Genomic DNA, 24500 nt, shown 5'->3' with positions numbered 1-24500 from the left:
AAGTAATCACTATCAAGGGAGCAAACAGCTGCTGAAAAAGCAAAAACTATAGGAAAAGGACCTAATTCCAGAGAGGGAAGAACCTTAGAGAGGTGAGTTTACCTTCTGTAGCCGCTGAGCCTTGTGCATTTGTTATTTGATGTTCCATGCATGAAGCCAAGAACCTGGACTTCACACATGCAGAGGACTGCTTCTGGGAGCCAAATAAAGCAACAAAGTTTTTAGCAGACAAAAGCTTACACTTCAAGAAACTAAGAAAAGAAGAATACATTAAACCCAAACAGGGAAGAAGGAAGAAAATAAAGAGCAGAAATCAACAAAATACAATCAGGCAAACAATAAAGACAATCAATGAAACCAAAATGTGGTACTTTGAAGACATCAATAAAATTGATAAACCTTTATTCATACTGATCAGGAAAAAAGATAATATACAAATTTCCAATATCAAAATTAAAGAGGAGTTGTAACTACAGATCCTGGAAACATTAAAACGTTACTAAGGGGAATATTGTGAACACCTTTTGTAAGTAAATCTGACCACTTAGAGGCAATGATCAAATTCCTTGAAAGACAAAAACTACCAAAGCTCACTCAAGAAGAAATATATCTATAATACCTATGCAAAAAATTGAACTTATAGTAAAAAAAGAAAAAATTTTCTCATACAGAACACTATAGGGCTAGATAGTTTCATTGGTAAATTTTACCAAACATTTAAGAAAACAAAAAACAAAAAAAAAACAATTCTATACAAACTCTTCTACAACATAAAAGAGGAGGAAACAAGTCTCAATTCATTCTATGAGGCCAACATTATCTGATCCCCAAACCAAAGATATTACAAAAAAAGAAAACTATAGACCAACATACCTTATGAACACAGACACAAAAATCTTTCACTAAATATTAGCAAATCTAATTCAGCAATATATTAAAAAATAATGCCATGACAAAGTAGGATTATCCCAGGAATGCAAGGTTAGGTTTAACATTTAAAAATAAATCAATGTAGTTCACCATATTAACAAAAGAAAAAAGAAAAAAAGTACAATTATCTCAATTGATGCAGAAAAAAAATTTGACAAACTCCAACACTCATTGCTGATAAAAATCACTCAGTAAATTAGGAATGGAAGGCTACTTTCTCAGTACACTAGAATATCAACAAACATCTACAGCAACCCATTCCACCACTGTCTCCATACTTACTTCTAAAACTTATTGAAAAGAAAAGAAAACTTATTGAAAGCTGGGGGTGGGGGGGGGGTGTCAGTGGGATGAATTGGGAGGTTGGGATTGACATATATACACTAATATGTATAAAACAGATAATTAATAAGAACCTGCTGTATAGCACAGGGAACTCCACTTCGCTGTACAGTAGAAACTAACACAACATTGTAAAACAACTGTACCCCAATAATAAAAAAATAAAATAAATTATAAAAAACATACAGCACACAAAGTATTACACATTTCATGAGGACACACACAAAATAATTCAAGATTTTCTGGAAAAAAAAAAAAGAAAAGAATTACTTCTTCAGAGTGATATTCAGGAGGTTTACAACAGATCTAAAAATGGGTGTAACAGCAACAGTAGTAACTATAACAATAAATTAGAATTATACTGTTTTACTTTGCAAACTGTATCATTACCTTATTTGTGGAGCAAGCTCATTGTAAGGGCTTGATAACAGGTAAGCCTCCTCATAAATTTCTTCTTTTCCTTCTTATTGGCTCACACCTCTTTTTAAAAACGTTCTGAGATTCTGAAACTAAACTGAGTCTGATTCCACTCTTAACAAGACGTTTGGGAGGCCAAGCGTACTTATTAGCCTCTGAGTGAAAGGTCTTCTAAATCTATCAGGTGTTTTGCTGATCAACAAAATTTGTCAGTTGGCATTCACTAAATCCTCAAAGCAAAGCAAAGGAGACATAATGAAGTTTAAGTTGCAATGCTGCCAGTCTCAATAAGCTAATAATCTATTTAGAGAGACAAATATAAACATTTACATAAACATGAGGTTTTAAACTTTAAACTATTTTAAACTTTAACAACAAATAAAGAACTATCAAAAGTTCATCTTAATCAGTTACATACATGTTACACAAAGCCAAATTTATTATTTGACTTATTTCAAACCTGGCTCACTCTCTTTATTCCTATTTCTTAGACAAAATTGCTTATACCACACTGCCTATATCACTCGATGCCTCCTACTAACTCTCTTATCTACCAGTCTACAAATTTTCTCCATACTATTATTTTACCCTTTTTCGTAATGTTGATTATGTTTATAAATTCCGTATTCTCACATATGCTCAAATCTCCCTACATCTTCCTCTATAATGTTTGTCTACCCATGACTGACCACTCATATCTCCCTCTACGTGTTTCAGGACATACATGTGAGTATATCCCTCAGGATTTTTCTGAGATAATCCAATACAAAAATTCAGGCAATGGTTTCAAACTCTCTGGCCTTTGTCACTTTATTTAAGGATTAATCTAATTGGTTCAGTGAGATGTGGCCAAGCCAGTTGCCCAACAGTACCCCACAATTTTATTAAAACATTTTCTATAATGGTCTATCTACTATGTATCGGAAACCATAATATGAAGCTGAATAAAATAAAGCCCTACCTTTGAGGAATTCTTGAATTATTAGAAGAAAGTACAAAAATAATTATAATGATATTATCAGTACTGTAAGAAAATTATGCATAAAAGTTTCATGAGAAGACAAATGAAGAAAGATCAGAAAAAGACATGACATTTAGCTGGGAGTAGGAGTTCTTTGGTTACATTTCAAGACAAAAGGCATTCCAAAACCATAGAACTGGGATGCACAAAATCAGAAAGGCAAAAGTAACTGGTTGTCCAGATATCCGCATCCCTATTCCTCTCTCTGAAAATAAAGTTTCTGACACAGAAATATGTCTCAGGTAAAAACATACATGCTATAAATAGAAATACTAGTGAATTTGTTGGGTCAGAATGAAGCTATTTCAGATAAATGCTTTTAACTGCAAATAAGACTTAAAGAAGAAATGGCTTAAACAAGAAAGAAATTCATTATCTCACATAACAAGAAGTCTGGAAGTAGGGCAATTCCAGGATTAATTTCAGGTCAACATCATCACATCATCAAGGATTCAGATTCTTTCCATCTTTTTGCTCAGCCACCCTCAGCATGTCAGCTGTTCCCCTCATAATCAGAAGATGGCTGCAGCAAGTTTCAGGCATAGTATCACCACACAACAAATATCTAGGTGGAAAAGAATTTACTACGTCTCTTCTATCTCTTTTTATAAAAGCAAGGAAACCTACACAAAATCCATATTGTAGAAATCCTCACCTCAGGTTTTATTTGGCAAAATGGTCACAAGCTCATTCCTAAATCAAACAGTGGCTTAGACCAATAATTTAGAAACTGTTTTAGGGCTTCCCTGGTGGCGCAGTGGTTGAGAATCTGCCTGCTAATGCAGGGGACACGGGTTCGAGCCCTGGTCTGGGAAGATCCCACATGCCACGAAGCAGCTGGGCCCGTGAGCCACAACTACTGAGTCTGCGCGTCTGGAGCCTGTGCCCCGCAACGGGAGGGGCCGCGATAGTGAAAGGCCCGCGCACCGCGATGAAGAGCGGTCCCCGCACCGCGATGAAGAGTGGCCCCCGCTTGCCGCAACTAGAGAAAGCCCTCGCACGAACCGAAGACCCAACACAGCCAAAAATAAATAAATAAATAAATAAATAAATAAATAAATAAATAAATAAATAAAGTAGCTATAAAATTAAAAAAAAAAAAACTGTTTTAGTCTCACAATCTCTTACACACTCTTAAAAATTATTAAAGACCCACAAAAAGCTCAGTTTATATGAATAACATCTGTAACTATTGACCATAACAGAAATAAAATTTGAGAAATATTCACGATAAGTACTTTATCAATTCACCTAAAATAATCTGGAATCCTACTCTATAATCTTTAAAATGTCGACTACATTCACAATCTATACGACAGCAGGATAGAAGCCAAGGATTGGAGTAACTATGCTAAAAGCACAATTTTTTTTTTTTAGGTTGTCCAATACATTTTTTTTTAATTGGACTATAATCGTTTTACAATGTTGTGTTAGTTTCTGCTGTACACGAAGTGAATCAGCTATATGCATACATATATCCCCTCGCTCTTGAACCTCCCTCTGACACCCCCCCCGCCCCATCCTGCTCATCTAGGTCATCACAGAGCACTGAGCTGAGCTCCCTGTGCAATTATTATTAAATAAACACGAACATACTTTAACAAGGTATAAAAAAGCACAACTCACAAAACTGAATTTGTAAGGTAACAAAACAAGTTAACAAGTTCTGCAAAAAGTTACAAATTCACTTCATTACATTTATCAATAGACAGCTTTTATTTATACCTATGGAACAAAGTGTTTTATTCTTTAATAGTTTTTTTTTTAATTTTTTTTTAATACATGACATTTAAATTTTTTTTTTAAATTAATTTATTTATTTATTTATTTTTGGCTGTGTTGGGTCTTCGTTTCTGTGCGAGGGCTTTCTCTAGTTGTGGCAAGCAGAGGCCACTCTTCATCGCGGTGCGTGGGCCTTTCACTATCGCGGCCTCTCTTGTTGCAGAGCACAGGCTCCAGACGCACAGGCTCAGTAGTTGTGGCTCACAGGCCTAGTTGCTCCACGGCATGTGGGATCTTCCCAGACCAGGGCTCGAACCCGTGTCCCCTGCATTAGCAGGCAGATTCTCAACCACTGCGCCACCAGGGAAGCCCCTCTTTAATCGTTTTTTACCCATTAATGGCACTAACAATTGTGCCTCTGAACTGAAATTAATCTCAACTCGTTTTCTTCCAAACACTGGCTCACTATTCCCCAATATCCTATGAATTTGTCACCATCCACTAAATTAACTAACTCATGTTTACTGTAACTTAAATTCTCATAAAAACCGACAAGTTGGACACTGTCTACAGGCCAAAGATACCAAGAAACAAGTATTGACAAGCAACATCCAGTGCACCCCGAATTTTAATTACTTGTCAAAGACTTCATTAAATTAAAAAGTAACCACAATAAGCATTTGAGCCTACTCAGTGTTCCACAGTTATAAAGTTGGAACTGTACCTTGAGGAGGTATAGATACTTATATTTCACCATAAAAAAACTAAACAAGTGTAATTTATAATACCCAGAAAATAAAAATTCTTCACATTAAAAATATTTTTACATACATCAGCATTACTATTTTAGTAAAACAAAAGTACATTTTATTTCATTTTTCTCATTGTAAATGGCAAGGAGAAAAGACAGCCTCCCAAGTTAACTAATTTTAAATGTCAATAAGATCCACCCTTCACTCAGACCTACACTCCTCAAAGCAACTCATGCTCCCAAATTACTTCATATACCTACTTACCTTACCAACCAATGAAAACTTCCATATTTAGCCCCTACATTAAATGTCAGAATGAAAGTAACCTTAGAGTCACACTTTGCACAGTTAGAAGTTACAGAAAATTAAAATTATTCATATACATTTGAAGATTTCTACAATTCTGAGGATACTTTTTAAAAATTGCACAATGGAGGTTGCTTTTGAAAAACAATATATTTAGGTTTCAACCAACAAAAAGGAAAGCTTAATTCTAAGAGAAAAAGAATGATTTGCAAAGCCATATAAAACCACAATTTCAAATGTCTTAACCATGTAAGGGAATGAGAGAGGACTGACAAGAGAGCAAAAAAGTAAGGAAGAAGGAAAAAGAATGGGTAAGAGGTAGGGGAAAAAATAACAATGAGAAATATATCAAATATAAAAAGATGGTACATTACCTTTTAGTTGCAAGAGTCCTAAAATTGATCAGAAGAACTGTAATTTCTTAATCACTAACTAGTGACCCTGGAAATTTGAAATTTGGTTCATTTCTCTAGGTCCTAGTAACCTCATCTTCTAACTTAAGGGGAACAGACAAGGTCAACTTTTCCCAAAGTGCCTCACAGAACTTTAGTCCCTAAAAAGAAAAAAGGGTTTCATGGTCAAATAAATTTGTGAAACATTAAATACTATATCTCTTCCTCTTTGATGGTCACAATGTAAACTAAATAGTAAGTAAGAAAAGCCCTAAAATGCCCTAGAATTAAAAATAATAATAATATTAATAAAGAATAGTAGAAAATTCTACTTTTGTTTTATTAAATGTTTTACAACCTTATTTGGCCACAAAACACTTTCTGCTCATAAGTCGTAAAATAATTCAACAGATCAGAGAACACTCTTTATGAAACATCTAAAATCTCATTACTTACATCTATGAGTCGGTTTATATTTATCATATATGCCGCTAAATGTCACCATTAGAAAGTACTGATTTTAGCACTCAAATACATATAAAGAGCAATGAAGTTGAGACTCCAACTTGGGAAACAGGGCTAGGGTAAAAGCACAAATGCTCTGGAAGAAAGGAAGTCATCTTCTGAACAAAGCAGAGAGAAAAACCTGTTTCTTCTTATAAAGTAGAAGTAACGAAACTTCCCAAAGATCATGCCTGACATCCAAAAAAAAGGAAAAGAAAATGGCCCTAATATGGACAGGAAGAGATAAGCCTGCCTTAGAACTGAAAAAAGTGCCTGTCTTTCACAAGTCACCCCTAGGAATTCCAAGCTGGTGGCAGCACTACTTTAGTATTGGGGGAAATGGCAGCAGCATGAGAATGCTCATAAGAGCGACTATGGCAGCTACCAAAAGAAGAAATGGACTCAGAAAGAATTCTGCAGCTGATATGGCCTATAGTTTACCTGACACATGAATCCATCTACAATGTTTCACACTAGGGATGCCCAGTCCAGTCTCCCACTGACTACCTACAGGAACCGGGAACCACACAGATAGCTCAATCTTTTTTGTTAAGATTAAAACAATTTTATTACAACATTTTATTGTTGATCATTGATCTTTCCTCATTTCAAAACCTCCCACACACCTCTTCTGACCATATTTTGATGACAAGATGGGTCAGTGGAAAGAATGCTGAAATGATCTCTGGAAACTGAAAATCCAACACTTGCCACTGATTATGTGTGTGACATTGAGTTAACCAAAAGACAGCTCCTAGCTTTGATTTCTTAAACTGAAAAATAAAGCAGTCTCCAAGATCCATAAACACTCTTAACATCTTATGATTCCAAGACTCGTTATGGCATGGTTTGTCCACTTACAAATCTGCTTTCTCTGGCCAAGAGTTCTAATGTGTCTAAATCCTTTAGTGTGGTGCTCAGAATTAAATACGAGATTCTAGAAATGGTCAATTCAGTAAAGAAGAGTGGGTTTATTACCTTCTTTTTTCTAAACACTATATTTACATTAATAAAGACTTTGATCAAATTAGATTTTCTGTGGCCACATTACATTCAGATAACTATACCTGGTTATCCAGCACTGTGGATCCTACTCACTATGCTTAACCAATACTGCACTAAAGTTGATCTCCCTTATCCCATACTTTCCATATTGATTTTTTGGCACTGAATATAAGATTTGAGATTTTTCTTAATTAGCCTACATCTTGATTTGTTCAGGCCACCATCTTAGCCTAAGATGGGTTCAAATTGATACTTCAGAATATTAGCTATTCTTTCCAACTCAAGAAGTGGTTGAAATACTATTATTAGCATTATCAACAAAGACACTGATTAAAATGCTGATCAGAAGGGCTGATCAACAGAAAAGGGTAACACTGGAAATAAAGCTTCCACCTTAAAAAACTAGAAAAAGAAGAGCAAATTAAACTCAAAGTAAACAGAAAAAAAGGAAATAATAAAGATCAACGAGGAAAACAATGAAATAGAAAACCAAAAAAAAAAACCAAAACAAAACAGAGCGAGAAAAATCAATGAAACCGAAGGCTGGTTCTTTGAGGAGAACAATAAAATTGATAAACCTCTAGCCAGACTGTTAAGTTAATAAAAAAGAGGACACAAATTGCCAATAACAGGAATGAACAAGGTAACACAGCTACAGATTCTACAGCCAGTAAAATAATAATATGGGAATATTATGAGCAACTTCATACCTATAAGTTCAACAATTTAAATATGTTAATTCCTTAAAAGACATCAACTACCAAAGTTCACTCAAGAAGAATGGATAATCTAAATATCCTTATTTAAACCTTTGCACAGAGAAAACTGCAGGCCCAAATGACTTCATTGCTGAATTTTATCGAACATTTAAGGAAGAATAATCCCAATTCAATACAAACCCTTCCAGAAAATTAAAGAGGAAAGAATTTTTCCCAACTCATTCTATGATGCCAACATTACCCTGATGCCAAAACATGACAAAGACATTACCAGAAAAGATATCTATAGACAAATATCCTATATGAATATAGATGTAAAAATTTTACTTTTATTTATTTATTTATTTATTTATTTTTGGCTGAGTCAGGTCTTAGTTGCAGCACGTGGGATCTTCGTTGAGGCACGCGAGATGTTTTTCTTCGTTGCGGCACGCGGGGCTCTCCGCTGTGATGTGTGGGTTGTCTCTCCCTAGTTGCAGCGTGTGGGTTCCAGGATGCATGGGCTCTGTAGTTTGCAGCATGCAGGCTCTCTGTTGAGGCACGCAAGCTCAGTAGTTGTGGCACATGGGCTTAGCTGCCCCGCGGCATGTGGGATCTTAGTTCCCAGACCGGGGATCAAAACTGCGTTCCCCACATTGGAAGGCAGATTCTTTACTACTGGACCACCAGGGAAGTCCCAGATGTAACAATTCTAATGAAACTTTAGTGAATCTAATTCAGCAATATATAAAAAAGGTATGTGGTGACAAAGTGGGGTGCTATAGACTGAATATTTGTGTCCCCCCCCCAGATTCATATGATTCCTAATGCCCAATGTGATGATATTAGGAGGTGGGGTCTTTGGGGAGTGCTTAGGTCCTAACGGTTGAGCCCTCATGAATGGGATCAGTGCTCTTATAAAAGAGATCCCACAGAGATCCCTCATCCCTTCCACCACATGAGGTTACGGTAAGAAAATGACTGTCAAAGAGGAAGTGGGTCTTCAACAGACACCAAATCTGTCAGCTCACTGATTTTGGACTTCCCAGGCCCCAGAACTGTGAAAAATTGTCGTTTAGAAGCCACTCAGTTTATAATATTTTGGTACAGCAGCCTAAACAGACTAAGACATGGGGTTTATCCTGGGAATGAGTGGTTGATTTAACATTTGAAAATCAAGCAATTTAATTCACCATATTAACAAACTAAAAAAACAAAAGTTATATGATCATCTCAACAGATGTGGAAAAAGCACTTGATGAAGTCTAACACTACTCACTCTCTTTTAAAAAGTTTTATTGAAGTATAGTTGATTTACAATGTTGTGTTAATTTCTGCTGTACAGAAAAGTGTTCCGATTATACATATACATATTCTTTTTTATATTCTTTTTCCGTTATGGTTTATCACTGGATATTGAATATGTTCCCTGTGCTATATAGTAGGACCTTGTTGTTTATCCATTCTATATATAATAGTTTGCATCTGCTAATCCCAAACTCCCAGTCCATCTCTCCCCCACTTCCCCTCCCGCCTGGCAACCACAAGTCTGTTCTCTATGTCTGTGAATCTGTTTCCATTTCATAGATAAGTTCATTTGTGTCAGATTTTAGATTCCACATATAAGTGATATCATGGCATTTGTCTTTCTGTCTGACTTTCTCCACCTAGTATGATAATCTCTAGTTCCATCCATGTTGCTGCAAAAGACATTGTTTTGTTCTTTTTTTTTACTTGTTTTTATTTTTGGCCGTGTTGGGTCTTTGTTGCTGTGCGCAGGCTTTCTCTAGCTGTGGCGAGCGGGGGTTACTCTTCGTTGCAGTGCGCAGGCTTCTCATTGCAGTGGCTTCTCTTGTTGCAGAGCATGGGCTCCAGGCACACGGGCTTCAGTAGTTGTGGCATGTGGGCTCAGTAGTTGTGGCTCACGGGCTCTAAAGTGCAGGCTCAGTAGTTGTGGCGCATGGGCTTAGTTGCTCCGTGGCATGTGGGATCTTCCCAGACCAGGGCTTGAACCTGTGTTCCCTGCATTGGCAGGCAGATTCTTAACCACTGCGCCACCAGGGAAGCCCCTCATTCTTTTTTATGGCTGAGTAGTATTCCATCGTATATATGTACCACAACTTCTTTATCCATTCATCTGTCGATGGACCTTTAGGTTGTTTCCATGACTTGGCTATTGTGAATAGTGCTACTATGAACATATGGGTGCATGTATCTTCTTGAATTATAGTTCTGTCTGGATATATGCCCAGGGGTGGGATTGTTGGATCATATGGCAACTCTATTTTTATTTTTTTTGAGGAACTTCCATACTGTTTTCCATAGTGGCTGCACCAACTTACATTCCCACCAATAGTAACATTACTTACTCTTGATAAAAACTCTCAGCAAATGAGCAGTAGAAGAGATATCCAATCTCACCACTTCTATCCAACATTATATTAGTGATTCTACCCGGTGTAATCAGTCAAGAAAAAGAAACAAAAGACATCCAGATTGGCAAGGTAGAGGTAAAACTGTTTTTACTAGCAGATGGCATGATGGTCTGTATAGAAAATCTGATGGAATCTACAAAAAAGCTACCAGAACTAAGAAGTGGGTTTAGCCAAGTTGCAGGATACAAGATCAATATATACAAACCAACTGTACTTCTGTACACTAAAAGCAAATAATTAGAAACTGAAATGGAAAGACAAAACCATTACAGTAGCATCAAAAAATGTTAAATACCTAGGGATAAATCTGACTGAAGATGTAAAAAACCTGTGCACTGAAAACTACAAAACACTGCTGAAAGAAATTAAAGAACACCTAAATGAAGAGATATACTTTATTCATCATATGGAAGATTAAACAGAATTGACAGCATATAGTTAAGATGTCAATTTTCCCCAAATTTAAAGATTCAATATATTCCCAAATCCCAGCAGGCTTTTTTTTTTTTTAATAGAAATGTACACCTTGTTATAAAATTCACATGGAATTGCAAAAGACCTAGAATAACCAAAACAACTTTGGAAAAGAACAAACTGGAGGACTAACACGATCTGATTTCAAGACTTATTAAAGCTTTGGTAATCAAGAAATAGACCCACACATTTTTGACAAACATGCAAAGACAATATACTGAAGAAAAGGATAGCTTTTTCAACAAATGGTATTGGAATAATTGACAGCAGTATGCAAAAGTTAATTTTTTTCCCATAAATCATATCATATACAAAAAATTAATTCAAAATGGACCACAGACCTAAATGCAAAGCCTAAAATTGTAACGCTTTTAGTTATGAAAAGATAGAAGAAAATATTTGTGACCTTGTGTCTCAGTTTGGACTACTATAACAAAGTGCCATAGAATGGGTGGCTTAAACAGCAGAAATTTATTTCTTACAGTTCTGGAAGCTGGGAAGTCTGAGATCTTGGTGCCAGCATGCTCAGATTCTGGTGAGACTATTTCTGGCTTGCAGTAGGGTGCCTTCTTGTTGCATCTTCACAAAGCAGAGAGTAGAGAAAGGAAGCAAGCTCTCTCATGTCTCTTCTTATAAAGGCAATAATCTAACTCATGAGGGCTCTTCTCTCAAGACCTATTACCTCCCAAAGGCCTCACCCCAAATGTCATCACACTAAGGATTAGGCTTAAACATAAGAATTGGGAGGAATACAAACATTCGGTCCACAGTACCTTGAATTAAACAAAGAATTCTTAGAGTTGACCAAAAGCCTGATCCATATAAGAACAAACTGATGAATTAGACTACATCAAAATTTTAAAACTTCCACTCTGGAGAAGACACTTTTAAGAGAATGAAAAGACAAGCTACAGACTGGGAGATAACCTCTGCAAAGGTTACATCTGATAAAGATCTGGTATCTAGAATATAAAAAGAATTCTCAAAACTAACGAATAAGAAAACGAACAACCTAATTTTAAAAATGGGCAAAAGATTTGAACAGACACTTCATCAAAGAAGATATACAAATGGCAAATAAGCACAAGGAAAATGTTCAATATTGTTAGTCATTAGAGAAATGTAAATTAAACTGCAATGAAATACCGCTATGTTCCTATTAAAATAGTTAACATTAGACTGACTATACCAAGTATTGGTGAGGACACAGGAAAAACAGAATGTTTATACACTGTAAGAGGGAATGTAAGATGGAACAATCACTGTAGATCTCAAAATAATTAGGCTGAATGAAAAAAGCCAAACAAGGGTACATGCTATATAAATAAATACAATTACATTAAACTTTAGAAAATGCAACTGATTGATAGTGGAAAAAAGCAGATCACTGATTGAGGAGGGGTAGGATGGGGTGGAGTGGGAAAGAGGGATTATAAAAAGGTATGAGGAAACTTTTGGGAGTAATAGTTCACTATCTTGATTAAGTGGTGGTTTCATCAGTGTATACAAATATCATTACATCAACTCTATACTTTAAATATGTACAGTTTCTTGAATATCAATTATACCACAATAAAGCTTTTAAAAACATATATTAACCGGGGGGAAAAAAGAGAAAAACTGCTTTTCTTGTCACTTTACATGCTGGTAAGACTACAGGTATTTGAAGATTTCTTGTAAATGCAAATTAGACTTCATTTCATTTGGGGGGAAACTTTTTGTATAAAAACAAAATGTTTAATTTTACGCTTAGAAAATTAAATGTTATCTTTATGAAATAGTTTGTAATTTTTAATGGCATGGTATTTTAAATAATACATTCATTTAAAAAAATTTTTTATACTTCTCAATAATCTTTTTTTCTTTATTGGAGTATAATTGCTTTACAATGTTGTGTTAGTTTCTGCTGTAGAACAAAGTGAATCAGCTGTATGTATACATATATCCCCTCCCTCTTGAGCCTCCTTCCCAGCCCCCATCCCACCCCTCTAGATCATCACAGAGCACGGAGCTGAGCTCCCTGTGCTATACAGAAGCTACCCACTAGCTATCTGTTTTACACATGGTAGTGTATATATGTCAATGATACTCTCTCAGTTCGTCCCACCCTCCCCTTCCCACCCTGTGTCCACAAGTCCGTTCTCTACTTCTGTGTCTCTTTTCCTGCCCTGCAAATAAGTTCATCAGTACCATTTTTCTAGATTCCATATATACGCGTTAATGTACAATATTTGTTGTTCTCTTTCTGACTTACTTCACTCTGTATGACAGACTCTAGGTTCATCCACATCACTACAAATGACCCAATTTCGTTTCTTTTTATGGCTAATATTCCACTGTGTATATGTACCACATCTTCTTTATCCATTCATCTGTCAAACACTTAGGTTGCTTCCATGTCCTGGCTATTGTAAATAGTGCTGCAATGAACACTGGGGTACATGTATCTTTTTGAACTATGTTTTTCTCAGGGTATATGCCCAGTAGTGGGACTGCTGGGTCATATGGTAGTTCTATTTTTTGTTTTTTAAGGAACCTCCATATTGTTCTCCATAGTGGCTGTATCAATTTACATTCCCACCAACAGGGCAAAAAAGGGTTCCCTTTTCTCCATGCCCTCTCCAGCATTTATTGTTTGTAGATTTTTTGATGATGGCCATTCTGACTGGTGTGAGGTGATACCTCATTGTGGTTTTGATTTCCTTTTCTCTAATAATTAGTGATGCTGAGCATCTTTTCATGTGTTTGTTGGCAATCTGTGTGTCTTCCCTGGAGAAATGTCTATTTAGGTCTTCCACCCATTTTTTGATTGGGTTGTTTGTTTTCTTTGATATTGAGCTGCATGAGCTGCTTGTATATTTGGGGGATTAATCCTTTATCAGTTGCTTCCTTTGCAAATATTTTCTCCCATTCTGAGGGTTGTCTTTTTTGTCTTGTTTATGGTTTCCTTTGCTGTGCAAAAGCTTTTAAGTTTCATTAGGTCCCATTTATTTATTTTTATTTTCATTACTCTAGGAGGTGGGTCAAAAAGGATCTTGCTGTGATTTATGTCAAAGAGTGTTCTATGTTTTCTTCTAAGAGTTTTATAGTGTCTGGCCTTACATTTAGGCCCTTAATCCATTTTGAGTTTGTTTTTGTGTATGGTGTTAGGAAGTGTTCTAATTTCATTCTTTTACGTGTAGCTGTCCAGTTTTCCCAGCACCACTTATTGAAGAGGCTGTCTTTTCTCCATTGTATATTCTTGCCTCCTTTGTCAAAGATAAGGTGACCGTAGGTGTGTGGGTTTATCTCTAGGCTTTCTATCCTGTTCCATTGATCTATATTTCTGTTTTTGTGCCAGTACCATTCTGCCTTGATTACTGTAGCTTTGTAAAATAGTCTGAAGTCTGGGAGCCTGATTCCTCCAGCTCCATTTTTCTTTCTCAAGATTGTTTTGGCTCTTTGGGGTCTTTTCCATACAAATTGTAAAACTTTTTGTTCTAGGGCTGTGAAAAATGTCACTGGTAGTTTGATAGGGATTGCATTGAATCTGTAGATTGCTTTGGGTAGTATCATCATTTTCACAATGTTGATTCTTCCAATCCAAGAACATGGTATATCTCTCCATCTGTTTGTGTCATCTTTGATTTCTTTCATCAGTGTCTTTTGCCTCCTTAGGTAGGTTTATTCCTAGGTATTTTATTTTTTTTGTTGCAATGGTAAATGGGAGTGTTTCCTTAATTTCTCTTTCTGATTTTTCATTGTTAGTGTATAGGAATGCAAGAGATTTCTGTGTATTAATTTTGTATACTGTGACTTTACTAAATTCATTGATTAGCTGTAGTAGTTTTCTGGTGGCATCTTTAGGGTTTTCTATGTATAGTATCATGTCATCTGCAAACAGTGACAGTTTTACTTCTTCTTTCCAATTTGGATTCCTTTTATTTCTTTTTCTTCTCTGATTGCCATGGCTAGGACTTTCAAAACTAAGAAAAGTCATAACGAGGTTATATTTTCCTGTTCTTCTTCTAAATACTTATGGCTAAAAGTAGGAATCAGTTACACCAGGAGTATAGGATTAAAAATAATCTTGTAACAAAATCTTCACTAAAAAATTTCATAACTACAAAGAAATCATTCCAGAAATATATATTTACTGATGAGATTTTTCTTTCTTTTCTTTATATGGTAACATAAATTTTACCATTCTAACCAATTTTAAGTGTACAATTCAGTGGTATTAAGTATATTTACAATGTTGTGCAACCATCACCAATATCTATTTCCAATCCTTTGCACTACCTCAAATGAACAGAGTACATAATCACTAAGTGTTTGTTAAGTGAAACAAAAGCAGAAAATTAAAGATACGTCTTTAGACTCAGTCTTTTAAATCATAAAAGATGTGCAACTGAGATGCTACTGTTTATAGGAACAGCAGGCAAAAACTATTGGCTAATTATTAAACCCATTTGATAATTCTGAAAATTCATATTTGTAATACATGTTCAATTAAGCTGCATAGTATCATATTGACTGAATATAGTGCCTTAAATAGTCTTCTCAGCTTTTCTAAATTAATTTGACCTAATTGTTTCTCACTAGGGTTTCTAAAAGAACTAACTAAGAAACACTAATTAGAAATATCACTGCCATCCTCCTCATGTTACTACTTTAGCACCAACACTACCACCTCCACAGAAGGAACAAGTGACCATGAGAAAAAATTAGTATACAGATTAAAGACATTCATGAGCAAAATCAGAACCCCGAAAGATCTCTTCTAAGAAATAAAAGTTAAAATCTAAAATATTTTGCATAAATGCCCAGAATTTATGTTTGCAACAATCAACACTCTGCTTCTACTGGGATGTTCCAAATTAACATTGTATAGAGTTTTTGGAGAGTTAGGGTAAGAACAAGAAAAAGAAAACTAAAATCAGGAAGCACAACCTTCACCTTTCTGTCCATAACACACAATGTATAAGTAAGAACAGAGAAGAATGAGGTCCTATATCCCCAAGCCCTATTCAGATGGTGTTGTGTAGGCACTTTAAAAACTAGAATTTACCAACTCTAAATGCCTCTCTGCATAGTTCTAATTTGAAAAAACAATTCTAAGTTAAACTACTTCGTTCTATTCAAAAGTGAACAAAAATTCTATTCAGGTTTTCTGACCTTCTTTATTTTCCAACTACTATCAAAACAAGAAAAATTCTATCCTTACAGTTAATTCTTTGATTCCCCCAAATTATAATCTTAAATATGAATGCAAGGGAGAATTTAAAAAGAAATATATTTCTACAAGTAATATAGACTGACTGAAGAACTAGCAAGCAAAAACATATGCCAAAAATTACTTTGTAGTAAACCTCATTTTCAGTTTAAGTAAATTCCATTTAAAAATGCTCTGTGTCTTGATAAAGGTGATGGTTGAACAACACTGTGAACGTATTAAATGCCACTGGATGACAGTACACTTTAAAATGGTTAATTTTATCTTATGTCAATTTATCTCAGGAAAAAAAGAATGCTTCTGTGCATATTCTGGGTCATGTAGCTAATTAAAAATTATGAATCTGCTATAGAAAACAAACCTGTGGTTACCAAAGGGGAGAGGGAAGGAGGAGGGACAAATTAGGGTATGGGATTAACAGATACAAACTACTATACACAAAATAGACAAGCAACAAGGATATACTATATAGCATGGGGAATTATACCCATTACCTTGTAATAATGTATAACAGAATATAATCTGCAAAAATGCTGAATCACTATGCTGTACACCTGAAACTAACAATATTGTAAACCACTATATTTCAATAATAATTTTTTTAAAATTATGAATCTGCTTTTTCCAATATCTTGAAGGGAGCATGTGACCCTAACTGTTTTTTGATTTTGTTTTTATAAATTTATTTACTTTATTTTATTACTTATTTCTGGCCGCCTTGGGTCTTCACTGCTGCACGTGGGCTTTCTCTAGTTGTGGTGAGGGGGGGCTACTCTTCATTGCGGTGCACAGGCTTCCCATTGCCGTGGCTTCTCTTGTTGCGGAGCATGGGCTCTAGGCATGCGGGCTTCAGTAGTTGTGGCACGTGGGCTCAGTAGTTGTGGTGCATGGGCTTAGTTGCTCTGCGGCATGTGGGATCTTCCTGGACTAGGGCTCGAACCTGTGTCCCCTGCATTGGCAGGCGGATTCCTAACCACTGAGCCACCAGGGAAGCCTGACACTAATTGTTGATGGCAGACAGCTGGAAGACTCCCAACATGGAAGAGGACACAATTACAGGAATCATAAAATTATTTAGCAGAGCTGAAGACTGGATGGTACCATACCTAAAGCCTGCATTCCTCTGGACTTCTAACTATCTGTTTTTGGATACTGCTAAACTAGAACAAAGCATTCACAATGATCTCTAAATTTTCATCTGCATTAGACTAACAGCCCCAAATGTTAAGGTATACTGGTCTCCCAAATAAAGTCCAACTTTTTAAAAAATTTAAGCCCCTTGGAAATTTGGCCTCATCCTTAGAGTTCACTATTCTCCTATAATAACCCTCAGCTTCATTTAAAGTGTTCTATTGAATCCCCCCAAATGTCTTATATACTTGCACCCCTTCGATTTTGTCCTGTTGCTTCTCTGTGCCTAGAAAGCCCTCTCCTACAGCTATAACTATGCTTCAAGACCCAAATCAAATCTCAACTCCTCCATTAATCATTCTCTTACTACTTCATTTATGAAGATTATTTTGTGTACATTGTAGATAAACTGTTCCTGAGGATATCTACCTAATATGCTGTGCTATTCTTGTGTTGTTTAAAGTTCCTCTCTGCTATAAATACCCCAACTTATTTACCACGTCATGAGTGAGTGGGATCATATTTTTCCTTAAGTAGAAAGACTAGTCGTAGTCTTCTAAAAGGATAACAACCTTGTTCTACTAAGATGACAGAGATGTCATATAGAAAATATAAGAGTATAAAAATAATAAATCTTACAATATAAATTACGTTATTCTGTTCCATCCTTTATAAAAGAAATGCACAAATTCAGCTATTTCACTTTCCCATTATAATGACCAAAAGATTCCTTTTTGAATAGCCTAATAAGAACATACTTTAGAATTGCACACCAATTGTGGAACAATAGAAACTCTTAAATATATTTAATCACACTAGATTTGCAATGCCCTGATTCAAAGTATAGATATTTCAACCTCAAGATTCATGTGCCTCGGGAGTATATGCAAAGTTAATTGCATGTGATAACACAACAATATAAATTCAATTTCCTTTTCCAATCTCACTGATTGCACCTTTTGTAACAAGAACATAGCTGATCAATTTCTCATCAGGAACCACAAATTGGCACTCAGTCTCGTAGTGATAAACTATGTTTTCCCTCTCAAACTTCAATAAAGAAAATGAAAATTTAATCTGTATAGGCAGATTCCCTACCCCCAACACTCTAATCCCAAAGAAGTGTACTTGTGGTTACCATGCCTAAAGAGTATTACTCAATCCTAAAATTCATCACAGTTCACCTTTTCAGCTGTAGCAGACACTTTCAAGTCTAAAGTATACTAAGAATCTAAGCTTTAATGAATGAGGTATTTTATCTTAAAATATAAATATATACATACATGTATGTATTTATGCATATGTGGGTATGTATGTATATATTTCTCCCCACTGAAAAACAAAGTCTAAAACAATGAATAACTCAGTAGCAATGATACTTTGAAAGAAGTGCTAGTATGTGGCTTCTAAAGGAATTAAGACTCCTTGGTTATCACGAAAAGAATCAAGACTCCTTGGCAAAATGGCTGATTCCAGCTCCCAGGCTGGAAATATGTTAGATGAGTCTGGAAAGTTTTGTCATATCAGACAGAAAGGAAGCTATCAAAGACTATGAGGGTCATATCAAAAGGAAGGAGGAAACCACTTGAAAAGGCTCCTACTGGGTCAAAGTTAAAAATCAGATCATTAATATGGATAAAAACTACAATGGACCAAAACATACTAAACAGGTTTAAACATATTAATTCATTAAAACACTTAAAAACATTTCACTGGTCATCTTTGGAAAATGTTAGAGCAGCAATATTATTTTGCAAACTATAAAATAAAAGAATTAGGCCATCATCCTACCTTTCCCATGCAAAGAATTAACAAAGGTAAGTTTCTCTTTATAGAAGGCTGGCTAATAAACACAAGAGCATTAAAATATCACCACTGGGCTTCCCTGGTGGCCAGCAGTTAAGAATCCGCCTGCCAATGCAGGGGACATGGGTTTGAGCCCTGGTCCGGGAAGATCCCACATGCCGCAGAGCAACTAAGCCCGTGCGCCACAACTACTGAGCCTGCGCTCCAGAGCCCGCGAGCCACAACTCCTGGAGCCCGTGCTCTGCAACAAGAGAAGCCACCGTAATGAGAAGCCCGTGCACCGCAACGAAGAGTAGTCCCTGCTCACAGCAACTAGAGAAAGCCTGCGCACAGCAACAAAGACCCAATGCAGACAAAAATACATAAATAAAATAAATAATAATAAAATTTAAAAATATATATATCACCATTTTGTAAACCTTAACAAATTCATGGATCTAGGGCTAGGCAATGATCATCAATAGCTAGTAAGATTACAAAGAGAAACAATCTGGTATTATATATCCCTCCTAAAAGAGGTACACACCAGCACCTATAAAGTGTTCTTGGGAAAAAGTATATATACATAATATTTAACCTGATTTAGATCAAGTCTCTAGATTTAACTACAAATTTACAGGAAATACAGAGAACAGACACCATGTTAAGGTATACCACAGAACAATCAGTAAAATCCAGACTCTGGGAGACCAAAAAAACCAAGCAAGCCAGTTTGTTCCATCAAGTAATAATGACAATAAACATTTTTTAAAGAAAATAGAAAACACAAGAAAAATAAAAGAGTTGGAGGGGAAACCTATAGATCAGCTCTAACCAATAAAACATTCTTCAATGAGTGAATTGCTCTATGCTGTCCAGTATGGTAGCCCCTAACCTCATGTGGCTCCTGAGCACTTGATATGTAGGCAGTGTGACTGAAGATCACACTATTTCATTTTAATTGTAATTAATTTAAATTTAAATAGCTACTTGTGACTAGTGGCTACCATATTGGATGGTACCACTATTGATCAATGGAGAATTAAGAGACTTATTAATCAATCACAGTATATCATATGATTGATCTTATTTGTGTCTCTAGTCAAAGTAATAAATCTTTTAAAATATATATTAATAGAAATTTCCTAATAGTATTAAATATCTGCCTGATATTCTTAATAATATTAAGAAATTACTATTAATATTTTTTATGTGATAACTGTATTTTGGTAATTAGGGCAGAAACTATCCTTTAGAAATATTTACACCAGAGAAAACCATAATTCGAAAAGATACACACACTCCAATGTTCATAGCAGCACTATTTACAATAGCCAAGACATGGAGGCAACCTAAATGTTCATCAACAGATGAATAGACCGGTATCTTGAGCTTCCAGAGCTGAGTGCCACTGCTCGGCGCCAGAGTCGCCGTGCCGCCGCCGGGATCATGGTGTTCTACTTCACCAACAGCAGCGTTAACTCATCTGCTTACACTATTTACATGGGAAAGGATAAATATGAAAATGAAGATCTGATAAAGTATGGCTGGCCTGAAGATATTTGGCTGCAAGATGAACAACGTCAATGTGGTCTATACCTCGTGGTCTAACCTGAAGAAAACGGCCGACATGGATGTGGAACAGATAGGCTTTCACAGGCAGAAGGATGTGAAAATTGTGACAGTAGAGAAGAAAGTGAATGAGATCCTGAACCGATTGGAAAAGACCAAAATGGAGCGGTTCCCAGACCTAGAGGCAGAGAAAGAATGCAGAGACCGCGAAGAGAGGAATGAGAAGAAAGCCCAGATTCAGGAAATGAAAAGGAAAGAAAAAGAAGAGATGAAAAAGAAGAGGGAGATGGACGAACTTAGGAGCTAGCTATTCGTCACTAATGAAAGTTGAGAATATGTCTTCAAATCAGGATGGCAATGATTCAGATGAATTCATGTGAATGGAGAAAAGGACCTTTTAAAGATGTGAATTTAGGGACAGTTGCAGAAGTTTTGATTTCATCTGTGTTCTGAGTCATAAACAACAACCAACCAAAATAATATTCTACAAATATTACCAACTTTGGAGTTAAAAAAAATTGTTCCCTTTTCTGCTCTCAGAAAAGGAGCAGATAACTACACACACACACACACACACACACACACACACACACACGTATACAATATAGTTGGACTTGAAGACAGCATATAACTTTAGGAAAGTGAAAATATTTTTGCCAGAGCATGTCCTGGTACCTCATGAAGGTTGGCTGCCCTTGTTCTTGGAATGTTCCCCTCACCCTCGATTTCCTGATTAGGGAAAAAAAAACATGGGTTTTGAAGGTGATAGTGATATTTTCAGAAGGTTGCTGGCTTCAATGGTCATGTCCCATTGTGCCATCTGAGTCTGTTAGCAGAGCTGCCCTCAGCTCTCAGCTTGTCCAGGCTTCCAAGTGCTACATCCTTCCTTTTCCCGTTGAGAGCCTCCATCCAAGTACCATCAGACTTAAATAAATAGTCGGTGTTAATCAAGGTTGGGCCTCATGGCGGTTTTTACCTGAGCACCAAGTAACCCCAGCTGCGTATATTAAACTCCAGGCTCCAGAGTCATTTCTCAGCACTGAGGGGAGAAATAGGAAGGGATGCTCTGTGAATCATTTTGAAGATGTAGGTTACCTGATTTTTGTCTTGGGATGTAGCATAAAGCTCAAGTCTACTTGGCAGTTATGGTTTTAGAAAGAATTAAGCATTTCACTAACCAGCCAAGTAGTTTATTTACCTTGAAATAATATTTATTTTGAGTTAGAACCCCAGAGTTCAGATTTCTCAATTGTAGACTCAGTAACTTAATATGTAGCAGTCCTACCCATCTGCACCACCTGCCCTCCAGGATGATTCTGAATAGAAGATATATTTTTATTACAGCCTGCAAGGCAACCCGTGTGGCAAGAGACAAGACAATGAAAGGGGAAGGCACAAAGCCTGCAGGTCAGAAGGCATGCAGATGCACATTTTAACCACACGCAGAGTCTGCAGCTGTATTCTAACCCAGCAAAAATATCTCCTCCAACAGATATTCCACCTGTAACAGCACTTTGGAGTGGCGGGTAAAACCACAAGACTTCAGGGTTTCTGTTTATCCCAAGTTGGTGTATGGGGTTGAACTGGAAGATTTCCTGAGACATAACTCGGCCAAATTGTGAGAAGGGGTGTGGGAGATGACTCCAGAAATCTGTGATTGTGTGTGTATATATGTCCAATCATTTTCAGCCTGGAGTTGTGAGTTGGAAATGTAATAATAAAGACTCATTTTTTTATTTGGGAGGACACTGATAAAAAAAAAACAAAAAACAGATGAATAGATAAAGAGGTGCTGTGTATGTGTGTGTGTGTGTGTGTGTGTGTGTGTGTATTCACACACACACATACATACGTACATACACATACACATATATGCACAATGGAATATCACTCAGCCATAAAAAAGAATGAAACAAGGCCATTTGCAGCAACATGGATGGACCTAGAGATTAATATACTGAGTGAAATAAGTCAGATATCACTTATATGTGGAATCTAAAAAAAAAAGATACAAATGAACTTATATACAAAACAAAGATAGACCCACAGACATAGAAAACAAACTGATGATTACCAACAGGGAAGCGGGGGGATAAATTAGGAGTTTGGGATTAACATATACACACAACCTATGTATAAAATAGATAACTAAGAAGGACCTACTGTAGAGCACAGGGAACTATACTCAATATTTTGTAATAACCTATAAGGGAAAAGAATCTGAAAAAGAATATATATATATGTACATACATATATGTATATCTGAATCACTTTGCTGTACACCTGAAACACAACATTGTAAATCAACTATACTTCAATTTTTTAAAATGTATCTTAAAAAAAAGAGAGAAATATTTACAGAGAAATGATATAATTTCTGGAATTTGCTTCAAAATAATCAAGGGGGATAAAACAAGACTAGGCATTGAATTGATAAGGACTGAAGCTGGGTGATGGATAAATGGGATTCTGTATACATTCTCTCTGCTTTTGTATATCTTTGAAATTTTCCATAATAAAAATTTTGGGGGGAGGAGAGGACACTTAACCTGCATGCTAGGAAGTGGTTTGCCTTTTTGTTTCCCCCAGGAAGGATATCAGAAATATAAAAGAAATTCTTAAGAAAGATAGTTTGGTTAAGGCAGATAAACTGTCCTATACTATATTTTATACACTCAAGCCTGACTATCTATTGGACAGCTTTTCACTTTTTGGGTATCATACTTGAATTCTTCTTTGACATCATTTGACTGCTCCTTTCAACATGGGTAGATCAGAATGTGAATGCAAATGCCTCAGTTGTAGCTCTAGCTCTAGCACAAAATTTGAAGGAAGAACATTAATTACAATGTATTTTTTTTTCAATTTGGATTAGGGATATGGTAGGCCAAAACTGACCACAACCACCCCCATCGGAGGCAAAAGCTATCCTTGTCAAACCTCTGGAACCTGTGATGTTATCTTATTTGGAAAAAGGGTCTTTGCAATGTAATTAAGGATCCTGAGATGAAATCATCCTGAATTACCTAGATGGCCTTAAATCCAATGAGAAATGTCCTTAGATACACAGAGAATAGATGGAGGAGAAAACAAAGTGACGAGGCAGAGATTGGACTGAAGTGGCCACAAGCCAAGGAAGCCAGCAACCACCAGAGGCTGGAAAAGGTAGATTATCCCCCCAAAATTCCAGAAGTGCAGCCCTGCCAATACCTTGATTCACAGTGTGGCCTCCAGAACTGTGAGAGAACAAATTTCTCTTACTTTAAGCCACCAAGTTTGTGATAAATTGTTACAGCAGACACAGAAAACTAACAAAGGGGATTATCTACTCTTTCAACCATTGAATACCTTATTCCTTCTTCATATTGCCTCAATAATTAAACATTATTGAGAATCTAAATGATTTTTAGAGCATCTTTTCCATTTTGAGATCAGGAATTTTTGTTTCTTTTATTCAATGATGTAACCTAGTGCTGGAAAACTACTCTCTGATCATAACTTTTTATGCCTCTTTCTACCTTTCTCATTGGTGTTCTTTCACTAAACACCTAAGGTGGTCCTACCTAAAGAAAAAAGAGCATAAAGAAAAACTTCCCTTAACTTTAAATTCTGCCAACTTTAAGCCTTAACAATTGTTCCAGTTTTCTAACACTAGTTTAGAAAATTCTATCTGAAATCGTCATATTCAATACTCCTGTGTTATAGTACCCTTTCATATACAATGTAGAGTATACAGCAATAATTCCCAGAACATTTCTGTTTCATGACTTAATGTTTTATATTTATTCCTTCTCTACTT

At 36.0% G+C, this 24500-nt stretch overlaps 1 protein-coding gene and 1 pseudogene across 1 annotated transcript in view; one reads left to right on the top strand and one right to left on the bottom strand.

Annotated features, from left to right (window-relative positions):
* The window catches only part of XPR1 (xenotropic and polytropic retrovirus receptor 1), a 196161-nt gene that overhangs the window by 136429 nt on the left and 35232 nt on the right, over window positions 1-24500 (bottom strand). The gene's annotated exons all lie outside the window — the stretch shown is intronic.
* LOC137761474 (coiled-coil domain-containing protein 25 pseudogene) lies at window positions 20524-21255 on the top strand (annotated as a pseudogene).

The sequence above is a fragment of the Eschrichtius robustus genome, chromosome 3, assembly GCF_028021215.1.
Source record: "Eschrichtius robustus isolate mEscRob2 chromosome 3, mEscRob2.pri, whole genome shotgun sequence".
In the NCBI taxonomy this organism is placed as follows: Eukaryota; Metazoa; Chordata; class Mammalia; order Artiodactyla; family Eschrichtiidae; genus Eschrichtius; species Eschrichtius robustus.
Note: the sequence above shows the minus strand (reverse complement) of the source record. Positions and strands in the feature narration are given on the sequence as shown.